We start from the raw sequence: 20,197 nt of genomic DNA, 5'->3' as shown, positions 1-20,197 counted from the left end.
ACATCCCCAGTAGGAGATGTGCAGGAGGCAGCTGATCGATGTTTCTCTCTCATCAATGTTTCTAACTCTCTATCTCTCTCCCTTCTTCTCTGTAAAAAATCAATAAAATATATTAAAACAAACAAACAAACAAAAAAAAACTTAAAGGGTTAGTGAAGTAAACCATAGTAATGTCTAACAGTCGGAGATAACACTGTATCCATTAACAATTATGTCTGTACATCCAATTCGTTGACATGAAAAGAAGGCCATAGCCAAATATGAAGTGGAGGGCAGGGGAAGCTCAGAGGACTGCATGTATATTTATATGTATGTATATTTTATATGTACAGGGAGCTCTGGGCCCTGGGTTTGAAGGCGGGCCATGCCCCCAGTTGTGGGAGACCCAGAGTTCTGCCGCATCCCGGCCAGGGCCCCGAGCTTCTTTCCGCCGCCACGCCCAGGCCAGGGCCGTTGTTTGGTTGTCCGTCACTGCCCCCACTGCCGGCCTGGTCACCCCACGCAACCTCAGGTTCGGTCGTTTAGGTCATGATGGCCCCTGGCTTTTTATATATTAAGATAGGATACAGTAGAACCAAGGTTCGCAAACAAAATTTGTTCAGGAAGGCTGTTTGAGAAATGATTTCTGGGAAAACCGAATCATTTTCCCCCCTTTAGAAATCATGTAAATTGAATTAATCTGTTCCAGACGCCAAAATAATTCTGTTAAAACTTTTCTTATATATTCCACATGTCTAATCTATAAATAAACACTTCTTTCCTTCAATTTATTGAACCACCCCCTATTACCTGTAAAGGAATCCCTTTTATCATTCAGGTGACTATCTTTACTTGTTCCATTGTCTCCAAAATGGCTGTCACTGGCTAACTGTCTTCCCTTTATCCAAATGAACAAGTTTTTTTGCCTCTTCAGTGGCCTGTGATTAGCACTCCAGTGCTAATCATTGATTTCTTCTCCCAACAAAAGCACTCTCTCTTTGTTGCCTGAAAGAAGCTTTTAGGCATGCTGAGGTGTCAGCTTGAAAAGACTGTCAGTTACAAAACTAAGGTTTGGTTCCACCATGGACACATTTTTTTTCCTGTGTACAACTTGATCAAGAACAGAACTGTTCGAGATGGGCTAAGGATATGCCCTGAGAATGGGAGATGCGGGAAGAGACTGGACAAAAATCGTGCACCTATGGATGAGGACAGTAGGTGGGGAGTGAGGGCGGAGGGTGGGGCGGGAACTGGAAGGAGGGGAGTTATGGGGGGGGGGGAAAAAGAGGAACAAATGTAATCTGAACAATAAAGATTTAATTAAAAAAAAAAAAGATATGCCCTGACCCCGAATGGGAACCATGACATTTCAGTGTACGGGAGGATGTTCAACTGAACAATACTGACCAGGGTAGTTTGCAGTTATTCATATTAATTTAATCATTTTATTACATCACTTTTACAAATACAGATGTGATTTGGTTGATGTTTGGCTGAAGGGAACTTTGTAAAAGAAAGCATGATTGAAGTTTTTAATATTATGCATAACAAAGAAGTCTAATGCCAAAAGTGATAAAGAAATTAAAAATGTAACTTGAGGAAAACATCTGAATTTGTACACATATAATTTTGATTCAGAATGTATTAAAAGAAAACAATTACAAAATGACCTGAAATTACCTAATTCCAACGAATACTTAAATATAGCCTCAGGAAATAAAAACAAAATAGTTCTTCACAGAAGAGTGCTTAGGAAACAGTTAATACTTCCTTAAAAATTACAGATGCAATTATTATAGAAAAATGCACATAACTTTAATCAATACAACCAAAGACAAATGAAAACATTGAGCTAACACTCATCTCTGAGTGACAGCACACATCAGAGTCTGCCTGCAATGAGGAAAGTGCCGATTCTCACATGGAAGGACTGGCTCAGAGCCCTCACTGCAGAGGGTGGTACAAGAACAAACTGTCACGGGGCTCCTTGGCACTGCACCATGGCAGCTGTCACAATGGGATCTGAATCACAGTCAGTAGTAGTAACAACAGGACAAGATGATTACTAGCCAAATAAGACCTCATGCAAATGCAATCAACAGTGCGTACCCTTCAGAAAACAGCCTCAAACATGACAGTCTGCATTTGTTACCTGGTGGACACCTATGGGCTTGCAGGAAAAGCCAACCTATGCTGGATCTTTACTGTTGAATTCTGAACAACTGTAAAGCCTATACCTGACATCAAGGGAAGTAAAGCAGTGGCTTGCAGTTTTGACAATCTTCTTGGCTGTCAAGGCCAAGATTGAGAAAAACAAACTAAAATATTTTCTTAATGTAAACTTTATAGCATAGTTCCCAGCTAAAAGCAACACAAAAACCAAACATGAAAATAATTCACATGGGACTCTACAGTGAACTATAAGTAAATACAAATATATAACACATACTTATTAACTAAAACTAGAGGCCCAGTGTACAAAAATTTGTGCACTCAGGGTGTGGGGGTCCCTCAGCCCAGCCTGTGCCCTCTTGCAGCCTGGGACCCCTTGGGGAATGACCACCTACTGGCTTAGGTCCACTCCCCGGGGAATTGGGCCTAAGCTGGCAATCAGACATCCCTCTGGCAGCCCGGCAGCCCTCAGGGGATGTCCACTTGCCAGCAGGGAGCAGGCCTAAGCTGCAGTCTGACATCCTTAGTGCTGCTGAGGAAGCGAGAGAGGCTCCCGCCACCACCGCTGTGCTGGCAGCCATCAGCCTGGCTTGTGGCTGAGCAGAGCTCCCCATGTGGGGCGCAGTGACCACCAGGGGGCAGCTCCTGCATTGAGCATCTGCCACCTGGTGGTCAGTGTGTCATAGTGACCAATCATTCCCAGTTGTTCTGCTGTTAGGGTCAGTTTGCATATTACCCTTTTATTATATAGGATAGAGGCCTGGTGCATGGGTGGGGGCTGGCTGGTTTGCCCTGAAGGGTGTCGCGGATCAGGGTGGGGGTCCCCACTGGAGTGCCTAGCCAGCCTGAGTGAAGGGCTGATGGCTCTCTGCAGGGTGGTCAAGCCCCGCCCCCCAGTGGGGACCCTCACCCCATGGAGGTTTAGCCAGCCTGGGTGAGGGGCTGATGGCTGTTTTCAGGCTGGCCACACCCCCATTAGAATGGGGGTCCCCACTGGGTTCCTTGGCCAGTCTGGGTGAGGGGGTGAGGGCCGTTTTCAGGCTGGCCAATCCCCCTTGTGACGGAGGCTCCCAGGCTCTCCTTTTTTTCTTTTTTTATTCTGGGATTTATTTACCTTCTATAATTGAAACTTTGTTGCCTTCAGTGGAGCCCAGAGCCAGCTACAGCAGGCGGGAAGCTTGGCTTCCTCCATCACTGGAGCACGCAAGCTTCCTGCTCGCTCCAGCTCCGTGACTGCCGGCCGCCATCTTGGCTGGGTTAATTTGCATATAGTCGCACTGATTGGCTGGTGGGCATGGCTTCAGGCATAGCAAAGGTACGGTAAATTTGCATGGTTGTTATTAGATTAGATAACTGTGAGTTTCAAGTGCTGTTAAAAAATTGAAAAAGAATTTAATTAAAAAATAAAAAAAGATATGTGTGTAGGGCCTATACATTCAATACCTGTGAGGGCACATTACTGGGTATAACAGGGTCGATCTTTGGAAAGGCACACAGGAAGACAACTATTTATGTTTCTCTCTCACATCAATGTTTCTCTCCACTACTCTCTCTCTTCCTCATTCCAAAAATGCAATTTAAAAAACTAACAAAGAATGAGTACTGATAATGAGCAAATATGTCAAAAGTTTATAGAACTTTAAAGCTGTGAGTTTCGTGAAGTATGTGACTTAATCTGCAACTTATATGTACCAATTAGTTACACTAACAGGATTTTTTTCAGTGCAGTCTTCAAACTAGTTTGGAAATATGTGTTAAAATTTTAAAGTTTTCATTGTCAATTATACAGTGTACATTATCACATGGTATTGTGGGGATATGAAGTAACATGAAGGTTTCCTACATTTTTACATTCAAGACAATTCTCCACTTTGAGTTTATTTCATGACCTTTCTAAGAAAGAGGGACAGCTGAAGGCTTCCCCACCTTCTCTATATGTATACACTATTTCTCCAGGTGCATTTTCACATGTCTAAGAAAGGCTCTCCCACATTCCTTATGTTCATACTTATTCTTGGCTGTGAGTCCCTTCATGATTTTGTAAAGAACTAGGATGGCCAAAGGCTCTTCTACAATCTTTACATGACAGGCCTTCTCCTCAGTGAGTTCTTTCATCCTTTACAATACACTGAAAGAAATGAATGCTTTCTAACCCTCTTACATTTCTAGGGTCCATCCTCAATATGCATAATCATACATGATGGCACAGCTGAGAGGCTCTTTGCTATTGTTTACATTAACAGTGTTTATCAATACATTTTTGTTTTCACATGTCTGTAAAAACTAGTTAGAACCTGAAGCTGAGGGTTTTACTATATTCTTTGCATTGATATGGTTTCTCTCCACTATGAGAGCTTTTGTGAATTTGAAAGGATCTGGGATGACTATAGGCTTTCTTGCATTCATAGTGTTTCTCCCCAGTATACATTTCATGACATCTACGAGAAAAGGGGATAACAAAAAGGTTTACCTCATTCCTTATTCATGAGGCTTCTTTCCATCATGAGTTCTTTTATATCTTCGAAGATGTGAAATTCAACGGAAAGTTTTCCCACATTGCTTACATTCATAAGGTTTTCCCCCATCATGAGTTTGTTCATGTCTTTGAAGATGTGTGAGCAAACTGAAGGTTTTATCCACATTGCTTACATTAATAGGGTTTTCCCTTATTATGAATTCTTTCTTGACTTTAGAGGGAATGTGCACAAAAGAAAGCTTTACATTGCTTACATTCATAGGGTTTTATCCCAGTATGAGTTCTTTCATGTTAGAGAGAAAACAGATAATAGAAACCTTTATCACAATGCTTATATTCATAGCATTTTATGCCAGTATGAGTTCTTTCATGACGACGGAGGTAAGTTCGTTGAGAGAAATATTTACCACAATGCTTACATTCTTAGGGTTTTTCCCGAGTATGCATTCTTTCATGAATTCTAAGCAAAGAAGGATAAAGGAAAGTTTTACCACATTCCTTACATTCATGAGGCTTCTTTCCGTCATGATTTCTTTTATGTGTTGCAAGAGAATTGGGAGAACTGAAGGCTTTCTCACATTGCTTATATTCATAGGGTTTCTCCCCAGTATGCATTCTTTCATGATTACTAAGAAAAGTGGAATGTCTGAAAACTTTCCCACATTGCTTACATTCATAGGATTTGTCTCTAGTATGCATTCTTTCATGATTTCTAAGAGATATGGAATATCTGAAAGCTTTCCCACATTGCTTACACTCATAGGTTTTCTCCATAATATGTGTTCTTTCATGATTGCTAAGAGATTTGGAAAAACTAAAAGTCTTACCACATTGCTTACATTCATAGGGTTTTCCCCCAGTATGAGTTCTTTCATGACGTTGTACGGAACTCCGATGAAAGAAATCTTTACCACAATGCTTACATTCATAGGGTTTTTCGCCAGTATGAATTTTTTCATGAATTCTAAGGGAATATTGATAAAGGAAAGTTTTACCGCATTCCTTACATTCATAAGGCTTCTTTCCATCATGATTTCTTTTATGTGTTGCAAGAGAATTGGGAGAACTGAAGGCTTTCTCACATTGCTTACATTCATAGGGTTTCTCCCCAGTATGCATCCCTTCATGATTTCTAAGAAGAATGGGATGTCGGAAAGCTTTCCCACATTGCTTACATTCATAGGGTTTTTCCTTATTATGAGTTCTTTCATGACATTGGAGGGAAGTTAGATAAGAGAAAGCTTTACCACAATGTTTACATTCATAGGGTTTTTCGCCAGTATGAGTTTTTTCATGAATTCTAAGGGAATACCGATAAAGGAAAGTTTTACTGCATTCCTTACATTCATAAACCTTCTTTCTATGATGATTTCTTCTATGTTTTCCAAGAGAGCCAGGAGAACTGAAGGCTTTCCCACATTGCTTACATTCATAGAATTTTTCCTTATTATGAGCTCTTACATGACTTCGGAAGGAAGTTGGATGAAAGAAAGCTTTACCACAATGGTTACATTCATAGGGTTTTTCCCCAGTATGCCTCCTTTCATGAATTTTAAGTAAAAAGGGATAAAGGAAAGTTTTACCACATTCCTTACATTCATGAGGCTGCTTTCTGGCCTGACTTCTTTTATGTTCTCCAAGAGAGCTGAGCCAACTGAAGACGTTCCCACATTCATAAGGTTTCTCACCAGTGTATGTTCTTTCCTGATTTCTAAGAGAAGTGGAACTGAAAGCTTTTCCAGATTTCTGACATCGATAGGGCTTTTCTGCTGTGTGTGTTCTTTCATTTTCTCCAGAGTACTTGGGAGAACTGAAAGCTTTGCCACATTGCTTAGTTTGATATGGTTTCTCTCCACTATGAGTATTTTCGTGAAGTTTAAAGAAAATGAGACGACTAAAGCCTTCCCCATATTGCTTACACTGATACGGTTTCCCAGTGATATGCATTCTTTCATGATTTCTAAGGGAAGTTGAATAGTGGAAAGCTTTTCCACTGGGACTGCTTCCATGTCTTTGAATATGTTGGTGAGGCTTGAAAGCTTTCTCAGATTCCTTACATTTATAAGGGTTTTCTTCATATTCCTGACACAGGCATAGTTTGGGTCCAATGTGAGAGCTCAGGTGGTTATTCAAGGATAAATAATGCATGAAGATTTGCCTACACAACCTGGATATAGGTTGTTTTATTCCAGTAGGAGTTTCCTTCTTTTCATTATGATTTGGAATCTGGCTGAAGTTTTCTCTGCATTGACTACCATCCTTCCTTGTACAGAGTCTCTCTACCATATGACGGCTGTAAAAATCAGAAGCATATTATGAATACTCTGTTAACCATTTAATATTTATTAATAGCATGACATATTCAGTATTTTCAAAGAAAGGGTGGAGTTTCTGAACATTCCCTTTTTGAAAGTGGGTATCTTAAAACTTCTGATATAGGCTGGATCATAGCTATTATGAAAACATTTATAGGAATATAAGTGTACTTAATGGTACTTCTGTATATTGTTTCCAAGTAGCATTATCTTTTATACACTAAACATCTAGGTCATAGTTCAGGAAAAACATTTTGATGAGATTACTCTAAAAATCAATACGTTTAAAACTGGGCTGATACAACTGAATTATCTGTTTTTAAGATTCTTTTGTGGACTGGGCCCATATTGCTCAGTGGTTCAGAATGAACCCAGACACCAGGGGCTTACCGATTTAATTCTCTGAAAAGGGAACATGGCCAGACTGCAGACTTATATTAAACCCAGTACAGGGCATGCAGGAAGAGGTCTATTGATTTTTCTATCTCTCCCTCTCACCTCCACATACTAATATCAATAAAAACATATTTTTTACCACCAGCGAGGCTCAGTGCTTGAGCACGGACCTCTGAACCAGGTGGTCATCTTCAGTTTCTGCTCAGGGCATATTCCCAGGTTCTGGACATGATTCTGAATGGGGGGCATGCAGGAGGAAGTCATCAATAATTCTCTCTCATCATTGATGTTTCTTTCTCTTTCTCCTTCCTACCTCTTTGAAATAAATTTTAAAAATATTAAATATATAAATAAATAAATAAAAAATATAAAAACCTATTTTAAAAAAACACAAAGATGCTCTTAATGCTTTGTCATGGCAATGCGACTCACCTAAGATTCATCCCATGATTTTCATACTGATCTTCACTGTCATGTTCCTCACATTGTTCATCTAAAATACATGCTAGAAAAATCATTATACACTATTAAAGAATTTAAAAAATGGTTAGATTTTAGGTATACAATGAGCTGTGATCATTCCTGGTTTAATTACCAAAGTATTCCCTTTCCATATTTCAGTTCTTGAAACGGCACTAATGAGCAAGCAACACTAGTTTTCTAATTGCCTAAGTAACAAGTTGTTGCAGACCATAGTTGCTCTGTGGTTGACCGTCAACCTATGAACCAGTAGGTCACAGGTGAATTTCTAGTAGCACTGATTTTTCGGCTAGATCCCCAGTGTGAGGCATGCAGGAGGTACCCAATCAGTGATTCTGTTTCATCATTGATTTTGCTCTCATTCTCTCCCTCCCCTTCCTCCCTAAAATTAATAAAAATATGTTTTTAAAAAATTTGTGATACCTACCAACTGATGCCAGGTTCCAGAAGGTTTCCAGCATCACATCTGTGTAGAGTTTCTTCTGGGTGGGATCCAGGAAAGCCCACTCCTCTGTGGTGAACTCCACATTAACATCCACAAAGGCCACTGAGTCCTAAAACATCCCACATAGGCATAGAGGAATATGGGTAAGATAGACAGAACTGGGAACTTATACATAATTCATAAGAAGTTCACATAGGACACATGGTCCCCAACATTCAGTATATGACTTGATTGTAGTAAGACTATTATTAATTTGCCAATCTCACTTCCTCAAGAACACATGGAACTTATTGGTATGATTTTACTGTGATCGCTTCAAGTCTTCATTGCTCTCAAATGTCAGGGTAAAGACCACCTTGAACAACTTCTATGTTAACACATTAAAACACTTCTATTTTAAGCCCATCGATTCCTTGTGAGAAAACTCATCTCCATTATAACCACCGTTTGATGCAGCTGTCCATGAAACATACTGTCATATCTGCATAAAGTTTTAGTCACTGTGAATATAATAAAGGCCTGGTAGCTTGCTCTTCTATTCTCATCACCAAACAGGAGAGGCCAGGAGGTATGTGAAAATTCAAATGAGAACAAAATTTGCCATATTGACAGGAAGTACTCCAGATTATTAGAAGTAGTCAGATACACCTGAATGAATGAAAATATTCTTGTGGAGGAGTATGAATGATGACTTATTTTCATAGTATTTGTTAGTAACTCAGTTTGACCTTCTTTTGCCTCTCTCATTTCATGGAGATAGGATGTTAGAGTTAGAGCTTGGGCATGAGCAAGATAGGGCAACTTACCCCACCACAAAAGTCCTCTACTCATGAGCCTGACAGTTACTTCATACTGATTTTTAGGACACATAGACATGTATATTGAAATCATAAGTTCACATTCAAAAGAAGTCTTTCTGGCAGAATTGTGACACTCTAACTGGGGCCTGGACCTTGAGGAACAATTTAAGACTTGGCATGTACAGGGCCTTAATTGAAATCTGCAATATTTTCATGTTGAAATTAATTTCACCTGAAACTTATACAAAAGAAAATTAAATGTAAAATCAAATTAGATTGTAAAATATAAATGGAATCATATATGGGTTTATGGAGAGGAAAAATTAATATAATTAAAATGTCCATACTACCCAAAGCAATCTACAGCTTCAATGCAATTCCTATCAATATACCCAAGATAGATCTCACATAACTAGACTATTCAAAAGTTTTATATGGACCACAAAACACCTATAATAGCAACAGCAATCTTGAGAAAGAAGAACAAATGTGGATGAATCACACTACCTAATATCCAACTGTACTACAAGGCTATAGTAATCAAAACAGCATGGTCCTGGCCTAAAAAGAGCAAATAAATCAGTGCAACGGAACAGAGAACCCAGATATAAACCCATGTCATTATGGTCACGGAATACTTGACAAAGGAGGCAAGAATACACATTAAACTAAAGATAGTATTCTGTATAATAAAAGGCTAATATGGAAATTGTCCCAGGTGTTTGACCAACCGGGAGTTCCACAGCTTGCTATTACTTGAGCTGACCACCAGGGGTTGGCACAAAAGAAGGCGGGTGTAGGCTACGTGGCAGTAGCAGCAGGCGGCAGTGGAGGCAATGCTGGCCCGATGGGCCCCAATGAGAGTGGGTAGGTGACCGGGCAGTGCCAGGCCAAGGTGGGATGCAAGTGGGAGTCCTGAAAACCCTGCAGGTCACCCCATAGATGGGGATGCCCCTGATGGGGACAGGCAGTAAAGATGGGGGGTAGTGTCGGCAACCAGATTGTGCCAGGCCAATGCCCCGCTGGTTATACCACAGATGGCAACAATATATAACGGTGTTTAAAAAGTTGTGAAAAGCAAATGGTGCCTCGGTTATAAGGAAACAATTAAAGGGGCCTTTTGCAGACTATTATAACTTACTAGAGGCCTGATGCATGAAAATTCATGCACTGGAATGGGGACCCTCAGCCCGGCCTGTCTCTTATCACAGTCTGGGAGCCCTCAGGGGCAGGAAGCAACCTGGTGATCAGAGAAGGCAATGCCCCCATCAGACCTCTGCTGCTTCCACTTCTGGCAGCACAAGGCTCGGCTGGCCCTGGTTACCTGAGCCTCTGGTGGCCCTGGGCTGCTGGGAAGCCACCATCCCACACTTGCCTGCGCCTCGGGCCGGCCCAGGGTGACTGGGGTGCTGAGGGGACTGGGGTACTCTGGAGGCAAGTGCGCGAAGCAGCCAGACCCGCCTGGGGGCGGTACCAGCCATTCTCAGTGACTGCCCCTCCAGGGGGTTAAGGGGACTTGGCGCCGCCATTTGTGGCTGTGGGTGCCACCATCTTTGAGGGTGCGACAATTAATTACCATATTCTGTCCTTATTGGCTGTGGGCACTGCCAGCTTGTGACGGTCAATTAGCATATTCCCTCTTTATTAGATAGGATAACCTTTGGATCCCTGATGCTGGAACATTAGACCTCTTCTGTAGGAATAGGTAGGTAGACATTTAAAGAGAAATCAGGCCCAGGGAAAACAAGTGCCATTGTCATCTTTAATTATGTGGGTGCTTCTTCAAGCTGCACCGTGCCCACTTCATATCGAGGATCAAAAGCCTACAGAACACCAGGAGGATTTGTCACCACCCCCTCCTCCTGAAGTAGAGCCTGTAAAGCTGGAAATACCGAAGGCCCCTGATCCTCCGCCTCCAGTGTGGGAAGGCTCATCAAATCCTCAGTTATGGCATCATGTGTCAGGCAAGCTATGTTAGGAGAGGTTTTGACTTGCCCATTTATGCAAGATGCAAGGTAATTGGATACATGAACCCCTCTCCTTTAATACCTCTAATGAAATAAGGAAAAGTATGAGAGAAAATGGGCCATTTACAAAAGGACTCCTTCATGCCTTGTCTGAAAATTACCATAACATGCCTTGGGACTGGCAGATTTTGGGCAAAAGAACACTGGACTCGAGTCAATATATAATTCTGAGAGAAGAATATGAGATCTGTGAACAAAAGGCTGTTTGTGGGTGTTTACTGGCAACCCCACCTGGGCGTCCTCTGGGCCGCATTCCGGCTGTAAGCCCCAGGCACTGTAACACATCGGAAAGATCCAAGAAAAGGACTCTGATTCATTAAGTCTTGGCTGTGGGTTATACGCGCCTGTAAAAATTGTCCATACAGTGTCTCTGTTGATTGTTGTTTCTTGTCTTTGTTGTTTGGTTTTGTTTGTTTAAGGATAGGGCATATTTTACTTTGCTAGAGGCCCCAGCTACCTGTGGTAGGCTGAACATGTGGCAGGGATTGCAGGAACTTCCCAGCAGCTGACAAGAATTCTTATCTTGGGGACCCTTCCTGCTCTCCCTCTCAAGTCATCAGCCATTAACTAGTGAAAGTCATTATCTAGTAAAAGTTCTTGTCTGTCTGTAATGTAACTTGGTTACTGATGTTCTTTGCTTGCTTTTTTATCTTTGGGGGACTTTACTTTGCTGTTTTTTTTAACACAACCCAGGCCTGTGCCCTTGAAAGGAATAATTCTGTTAAAACTTTTCTTATATATTGCACATGTCTAATCTATAAACACTTCTTTCCTTCAATTTATCGAACCACCATGGCACAGAGAGTCCCAAACAAGATGAACCTGAAAATACCCACACCAAGACACAACATAATTATGATGGCTAATGTTCAAGACAAAGAGAGAATCTTAAAGGCTGCAATAGAGAGACAGGAAGTTACGTACAAGGGATCTGACATATTATCAAATAATTTCTCAACAGAAACACATCAGGCCAGAAAAGAATGGAAGGAAATTTACAACGTGATGCAAAGCAGGGGACTGAATCCAAGAATACTCTACCCAGCAAGGCTATCATTCAAAATTGAAGAGGAAATAAGGAGTTTCACAGTAAAAAAAAAAAAAAAAAAAAAAAAAAGGCTAAGGGAGTTTATCACTACCAAGCCAGCAATGCAAGAAATGCTAAAGGGACTGGTGTAAAAAAAAAAAAAAAAAAAAAAAAAAAAGAAGAAAATAAAAAGGTAAGAAAGAACACAGGCACAAAAAATAAAAATAGCTACAAACAAGTACCTATCCTAATATATAACAGCCCAGGGTCATACAACCGAAGGCTAACCAACCCAGAAGTCCTGACTGCCCCGCTGCAGCCTGGCAACCCAGCACTGACTGCCCAGGGGGCTGAGACCCAGAGAGAGAGGCAGGATCTGACCCACAGCCTTAGTGAGTACTTGCCTCTCTCTTTCTTTCCCTTTCTTTCCGGGCTTCCCCAGCAGTTGGGCCTTTCTGTTTCTCCAGGCCCCTGCTGGGGCTGCTGTTCAGCTCCGCCTCTCTGATCAGACCCAGAGATAGGCCTGGAGACACTGACTGGCATAGACACTGGCCAATCAGAACCAAATGTGGGTGAAGAACCACTGGCTGCCTAGGAGGTGGAACTTTTGATGCTGACTGTCATAGAAACTGACCAATCAGAACCAAATCTGGGTGCTGTGGGGGAGCCAATGGCTGCCTAGGAGGCAGAGCTTTTGATGCTGACTGGCATTGAAACCGACCAGTCAGAACTAATTTGGGCAGCAGAGGTGTGCAGTTGGAGCGAGATCAGGCCTTCAGGGGAGGGCAGTTGGGGGCAACCAGGCTGGGAGGAGAGGGTAGTTGGGGGTGAGATCAGGCCAGCAGGGGAGGGCCATTGCAGGTGAGATGAGGCCAGCAGGGAAGGGCAGTTGGGTGCAACCAAGCCGGCAGGGGAGGGCAGTTAGGGGCAATTAGGCAGGCAGGCAGGTGAGCAATTAGGAGACAGCAGTCCCAGATTGTGAGAGAGATGTCCATCTGTCCCTGTGGGATCGGGCCTAAACCAGCAGTCGGACATCCCTCAAGGGGTCCCCAATTTGAGAGGGTGCAGGCTGGGCTGAGGGTAACCCCCTCTTCCATACACGAATTTCATGCACCAGGCCTCTAGTCAATAATAACTTTAAATGTAAATGGACTAAATGCTCCAATCAAAAAACATCGAGTGGCTGGATGGACAAAAAAACATGTCCCATATATATGCTGACTATAAGAGATCCACCTTAGAACAAGGGACTCACACAGACTAAAAGTGAAGGGATGGAAAATATCTTTCAGGCAAATGGAAATGTAAAAAAAGCTGGGGTAGCAATACTTATATCTGACAAAATTGACCTCAAAGTGAAGGCCATAACAAGAGATAAGGAAGGCCACTTTATAATACTAAAGGGATTGATTCAACAAGAGGATATAACCCTGATAAACATATATGCACCCAATGCAGGGGCACCCAAATACATTAAAAAAAACAAACACAACTCCTGGAAGATATCAAGGGAGAGATAGACAACAATACAATCATAGTAGGGGACTTTAATACACCACTGACATCCCTGGATAAATAATCTAGACAAAAAAACGAGCAAAGAAACATCAATCTTAAATGACTCACTAGATCAGATGGATTAATTGAAATCTTCAGAACATTTCACCCCGAAGCCACAGAATATACGTTCTTCTCAAGTGCACATGGGACATTTTCAAAAATAGACCACATATTGGGTCACAAACAAAGTCTCCCCAAATTGAAGAAGATTGAAATCATATCAAGCATCTTCTCAGATCACAATGGCATAATATTAGAAACAAACTACAATAAAGACAATCCAAAAAATTCAAACACTTGGAAGCTGAATAGCATGCTATTAAACAATGATTGGGTTACCAAAGAGATCAAAGCAGAAATTAAAAACATCCGGGAAACTAATGACAATGAAAACACAACAATCCAAAATCTATGGGACACAATGAAAGCAGTCCTGAGAGGGAGGTTTATAGCTCTACAGACCTACCTCAAAAAACAAGAAAAAATGGTAGTAAATCATCTAACTCTACAACTTAAAGAATTAGAGAGCAACAAGAAAGCCCAGAGTGAGCAGAAGGAAGGAGATAATAAAAATCAGAGCAGAAATAAATGACATAGAGACCAAAAAACAATTCAGAAGATCAATGAAACCAAGAGCTGGTTCTTTGAAAGGATAAACAAGATTGATGAACTTCTAGCTAGGCTCACCAAGAAGCAAAGAGAGAGGACCCAAATAAACAAAATCAGAAATGAAAGAGGTGAAATAACAACAGAGCCCACAGAAGTACAAATGATTGTTAAAAAATACTATGAACAACTCTAAACCAACAAACTAGACAACATGGAGCAAATGAACATATTCTTAGAAAAATTCAACCTTCCAAAACTCAATCAGGAAGAATCTAAAATTCTCAATAAGCTGATAACTATGGAATAAATTGAAGCAGTCATCAAAAAGCTTCCAGCAATCAAAAGCCCAGAGCTACACAGCTTCACAAGGGAGTTCTACCAAACATTCAAGGAAGAACTAAACCCTACCCTCTTCAGACTATTCCAAAAAGTTCAAGAGGAAGGAACACTTCCAAGCTCATTCTATAAAGCCAGCATACCCTAATACCAAAACCAGATAAAGACAACACATAGAAAGAGAATTACAGGCCAATATCCCTCCTGAACATAGATGCCAAAATCCTCAACAAAATTCTAGAAAATCGAATCCAGCATTATATCAGAAAGATCATACACTATGACCAAGTAGGATTTATCCCAGGGATGCAAGGATGCTACAATATCTGCAAATCAATAAACGTGATACATCACATAAACAAATTGAGAGATAAAAATCACACAGTCATATCAATTGATGCAGAAAAGCATTTGACAAAATCCAACACCCTTTCTTGATAAAAACTCTCAGCAAGGTGGGAATAGAAGGATCATACCTCAACATAATAAGATATGACAAACCCACAGCTAACATCATACCCAATGGGCAAAAACTAAAACCATTTCCCTTAAGAACAGGAACAAGACAGGGATGCCCACTCTCACCACTCCTGTTTGACATGGTACTGGAAGTACTAGCCATTGCGATTAGACAAGAAGAAGAAATAAAAGGCATCCAAATTGGAAAAGAAGAAGTAAAACTGTCCTTATTCGCAGATAACATGATACTGTACATAGAAAACCCTAAAGATTCCATCAAAAAAGTATTAGACTTAATAAATGAATTTGGCAATGTAGGACACAAAATTAACGCCAAGAAATCTATGGCATTTCTATACACCAATAGTGAACTTACAGAAAGAGATACTAAAAAAAGCAATCTTATTTACCATCGCACCAAAAAAATTCAGATACCTAGGAATAAACTTAACTAAGGAGGTAAAAGACCTATATGCAGAAACCTACAGGACACTGAAAAAAGAAATAGAGGAAGACATAAACAGATGGAAGAACATATCATGTTCATGGATTGGTAGAATCAACATCATTAAAATGTCCATAATAACCAAAGCAATCTATAGATTCAATGTACTCCCCATTAAAATACCAATGGCAGCCAAAACTGGTTTGGCTCAGTGGATAGAGCGTCGGCCTGCGGACTGAAAGGTCCCGGGTTCAATTCTGGTCAAGGGCATGTACCTGGGTTGCGGGCACATGCCCAGTGGGAGATGTGCAGGAGGCAGCTGATCCATGTTTCTCTCTTCTCACTCTGTTCATGGATTGGTAGAATCAACATCATTAAAATGTCCATACTATCCAAGGCAATCTACAGAGTCAATGAAATCCCATTAAAATACCAATGTCATATTTCACAGAGCTAGAACAAATACTCCAAAAATGTATATGGAATCAAAAAAGACCCCAAATAGCTGCAGCAATTTTGAGAAAGAAAAACAAAGTCGGAGGAATCACAACACAAAATTTGAAGTTATACTACAAAGTCACCAAAATGAAAACAGCCTGGTACTGGCACAAGAACGGGCATATAGATCAATGGAACAGAACAGAGAACCCAGAAATCGAAACAAGCCATTATGTTCCATTAATATTTGACAAAGGAGGCATGACCATAAAATGGAGTCAAGATAGTCTCTTCAATAAATGGTGTTGGGAAAATTGGACAGATACATGCAAAAAAATGAAATGAGACCATCAACTTACACCATACACAAAAATAAACTCAAAATGGATAAAGGACTTAAACATAAGATGGGAAACCATAAAAATACTAGAGGAATCCACAGGCAGCAAAATCTCAGACATATGCTGAAGCAATTTCTTTACCGATACCACTCCTAGGGCAATGGAAACTAAAGAGAAAATAAACAAATGGGACTACATCAAAATAAAAACCTTCTGCACAGCAAAAGAAACCATCAACAAAACAACAAGAAAGCCCACTGCATGGGAGTACATATTTGCCAATGTTAACACTGATAAGGGTTTAATCTCAAACATTTTCAGGGAAGTCATACAACTTAACAAAAGCAAGATAAACAATCCAATCAAAAAATGGACAAAGGACCTAAATAGACACTTTTCAAAAGAGGACATTCAGAAAGCCAAGAGACATGTGAAAACATGCTCAAGGTCACTAATCATCTGAGAGATGCAAATCAAAACAACAATGAGGTATCATCTCACACCTGTCAGAATGGCTATCATCAACAAATCAACAAAAGACAAGTGCTTGAGAGGATGCGGAGAAAAAAAAATCCTCCTTCTCTGCTTTGGGAATGCAGACTGGTGCAGCCACTATGAAGAACAGTACAGAGTATCCTCAAAGAACTAAAAACGGAATTCCCATTTGACCCAGTGATTCCACTTCTAGGAGTATATCCCAAGAAACTAGAAACACCAATCAGAAAGGATATATGCACCCTATGTTCATAGCAGCACAATTCACCATACCTAAGATTTGGAAACAGCCTAAGTGCTCATCAGTAGATGAATGGATTTAAAAACTGTTGTATATACACACAATGGTAAAAAAAAAAAAAAAAGAAGGAATCTACTGTGGTAAAAAAGAAGGAATTCTTTTTTAAAAAATTTTTAAAATTTCTTTATTGATGATCCGACTTATGGGAATATATCCTAAGAAAACCTCAAGCACCAATTAGAAACAATGTCGGCACCCCTATGTTCACAGCAGCACAATTTACAATAGCTAAGATCTGTAAACAGCCCAAGTGCCATCAGTAGATGAGTGGATACAAAAGCTGTGGTACGCCCTAACTGGTTTGGCTCAGCACATAGAATGTTGGCCTGAGGACTGACGGGTCCCAGGTTCGATTCCGGTCAAGGGCATGTACCTGGGTTGCAGGCACATCCCCAGTAGGGGGCGTACAAGAGGCAGCTGAATTGATGTTTCTCTCTCATTGATGCTTCTAACTCTGTATCCCTCTCCCACTCCCTTCCTCTCTGTAAAAAATCAGTAAAATATATTAAAAACAAAACAAAAACTGTGGTACATTTATACCTCGGAATACTAAGCAGCAATAAAAAAAAAACCTCTTACCATTTGAGACAATGTGAAGGAACCTGGACAATATCATGCTAAGTGAAATAAATAAGCCAGAAAAAGACAAGTATCACATGATCTCTCTCATATGTGGAATATATGTAACAAAAAATCTACATATATAAAAGCAAAGCAACTGGAATACCAGAACCAGTCGCTATGACTTGCACTGTGGCTGGCCAACTGGCCTGATCGGGGGGGAAGGGGCGGCTTCCCCCTGGCTGGCCTCACGCCCATCGGGGCAGGCTGGCTGGACACCATCTGTGCATGAATTCATGCACCAGGCCTCTAGTAAACTGATAAAAGGAGTGGATCCAGAGACATGAGAGCCTGCAAGAGAGTGTGGAATCTCAGGGGGAACGTGGGGGTAGGATGGGAGGGAGGGAGCTAATCAAATAACCCATGGACACAGACAAAAAGATGCTGAACACCTAGGATAGGGGGCAGACCAATTGGAGAAAAAAGGCAATGTATGTAATACTTTCAACAATAAGGAATTACTTTTTTTTTTTAAAGGAAGCACACACCCTAGCTGGTTTGGCTCAGTGGATAGAGCATCAGCATGCAGACCAAAAGGTCCCAGGTTCACTTCCAGTCAAGGGCATGTACCTTGGTTGCAGGCTCCTCCTCGGCCCAGCTCTGTTCAGGGCTCATGCAGGAGGCAACCAATTGATGTGTTTCTCTCTCACATCAATGTTTCTCTCTGTCTTTCCCTCTCTCTTCCAGTCTCCCTAAAAAATCAATGGAAAAATATCCTCAAGTGGGGATTAACAAACAACAACAAAAAGGAAGTACAAATTGGTAGTTACAAAATAGTCAGGGGAATGTAAAGTACAGCATAAGAAATCCTATCTAATAATAGAGAAACATGGTAATTAACCGTACCTCCGACATGCTTCCCATTGGCTAATCAGGGCAATATGCAAATTAACTGTCAACCAAGATGGTGGCCGGCAGCCAGGCAGCTGAAGTGAACAAGAGGCTTGCTTGCTCCAGTGAAGGAGGAAGCCAAGGTTCCCCGCCTGCCACTGCTGGGCTCTGAGCTTGCACTCTAAGCAACTATATTGCAATTATAGAAGCGAAACAAACCCCATGCTTTCAGCCAGCCGGCCGAGCTGGAGTTGCAACAGTGTTTCAATTATAGAACCCAAACAAACCCAGATACCTGCTTTCAGCAGCCGAGGTCTCAGAGCTGGAGCCGAGCCTCAGAGCTAAAGCCGGCTCTCAGTTCCAGTGACAGCCATAGAAGGTAAATAAATCCCAGAATAAAAAAAGAAAAAGAAAAAAAGGAGAGGTTGGGAGCTTCAGTCACCCGCCAGCCTGAAAACGGCCCTCAGCCCCTCGCCCAGACTGGCCAGGCACCCCAGTGGGGACCCCCACCCTGAAGGGGGTGTGACCAGCTGCAAACAGCCATCATCCCCTCATCCAGGCTGGCCAGGCACCCCCACCCTGATCCAGGACACCCTTCAGGGCAAACCAGCCGGCCCCCACCCGTGCACCAGGCCTCTATCCTATATAGTAAAAGGGTAATATGCCTCCCAGCACCGGGATCAGCGGAGCCGTGAGGCCTCATGCCTCAGGATCAGCGGAGCCACGAGGCCTCCTAGCACCGGGATCAGCTGAGCAGCGAGGCCTCACTGCCCTAGTGTCAAACGGAGCAGCAAGGCCTCCCAGCACTGGGATCAGCGGAGCCACAAGGCCTCCTGGCCCCTGGAGCAGCGTGACAGGGGGCAGCGCCCAAACCCCCTGATCACACTGCAGCTCTGTGTGTGACAGGGGGTGGGGCCACAACCTCCCTATTTCACCCTGCTCTGTTCATGACAGGGGAAGGCACCCAAACCCCCTGATTGGCCCTGCTCTGTGCCTGATAAGGGGGAACTCCCCAACCCCCTGATTGGCCCTGCTCTGTGTGTGATGGGGTGGAGCCACAACCTCCCCATCGGCCCTGCCCTGAATGTGACGGGGGGAGTGCCCCAACCCCCTGATCTGCCCTGCTCTGTGTGACAGGGGGCGGTGCCCCAACTCCCCTATCGGCCCTACTCTGTGCGTGACAGGGGGGAGCTCCCCAACCCCCTGATCGGCCCTGCTCTGTGCGTGACAGGGGGTGGCGCTGCAACCTCCCCATCGACCCTGCCTTGAGTGTGACAGGGGGTGGCGCCCCAAACCCCCAACCGGCCCTACCCTGAGCATGACTGGGGGTGGCATTGCAACCTCCCGATCCGCCCTGCTCTGTGCATGACAGGGGGCGGCGCCCCAACTCCCCAATCAGCCCTGCTCTGAACCCGACCAGGGGCTGCACCTAGGGATTGGACCTGCCCTCTGCCACCCGGGAGCAGGCCTAAGCCAGCATGTTGTTATCTCCCGAGGGGTCCCAGACTGTGAGAGGGCACAAGTGGGGCTGAGGGAACCCCCCCCCCCGCCAGCGCACAAATTTTTGTGCACCGGGCCTCTAGTATAGTCAATAATATTCTATTAACATGTGTGGTATCTGATGGGTTTTAGACTTTGTAAGTT

At 42.4% G+C, this 20,197-nt stretch overlaps 1 pseudogene; it reads right to left on the bottom strand.

The window, feature by feature from the left end:
• Positions 1–4,440: 4,440 nt before the first annotated feature.
• LOC102427079 overlaps positions 4,441–20,197 on the bottom strand; it is a 79,206-nt pseudogene continuing 63,449 nt past the window's right edge.

The sequence above is a fragment of the Myotis lucifugus genome, unplaced genomic scaffold, assembly GCF_000147115.1.
Source record: "Myotis lucifugus unplaced genomic scaffold, Myoluc2.0 scaffold_462, whole genome shotgun sequence".
Taxonomy (NCBI): Eukaryota; Metazoa; Chordata; class Mammalia; order Chiroptera; family Vespertilionidae; genus Myotis; species Myotis lucifugus.
Note: the sequence above shows the minus strand (reverse complement) of the source record. Positions and strands in the feature narration are given on the sequence as shown.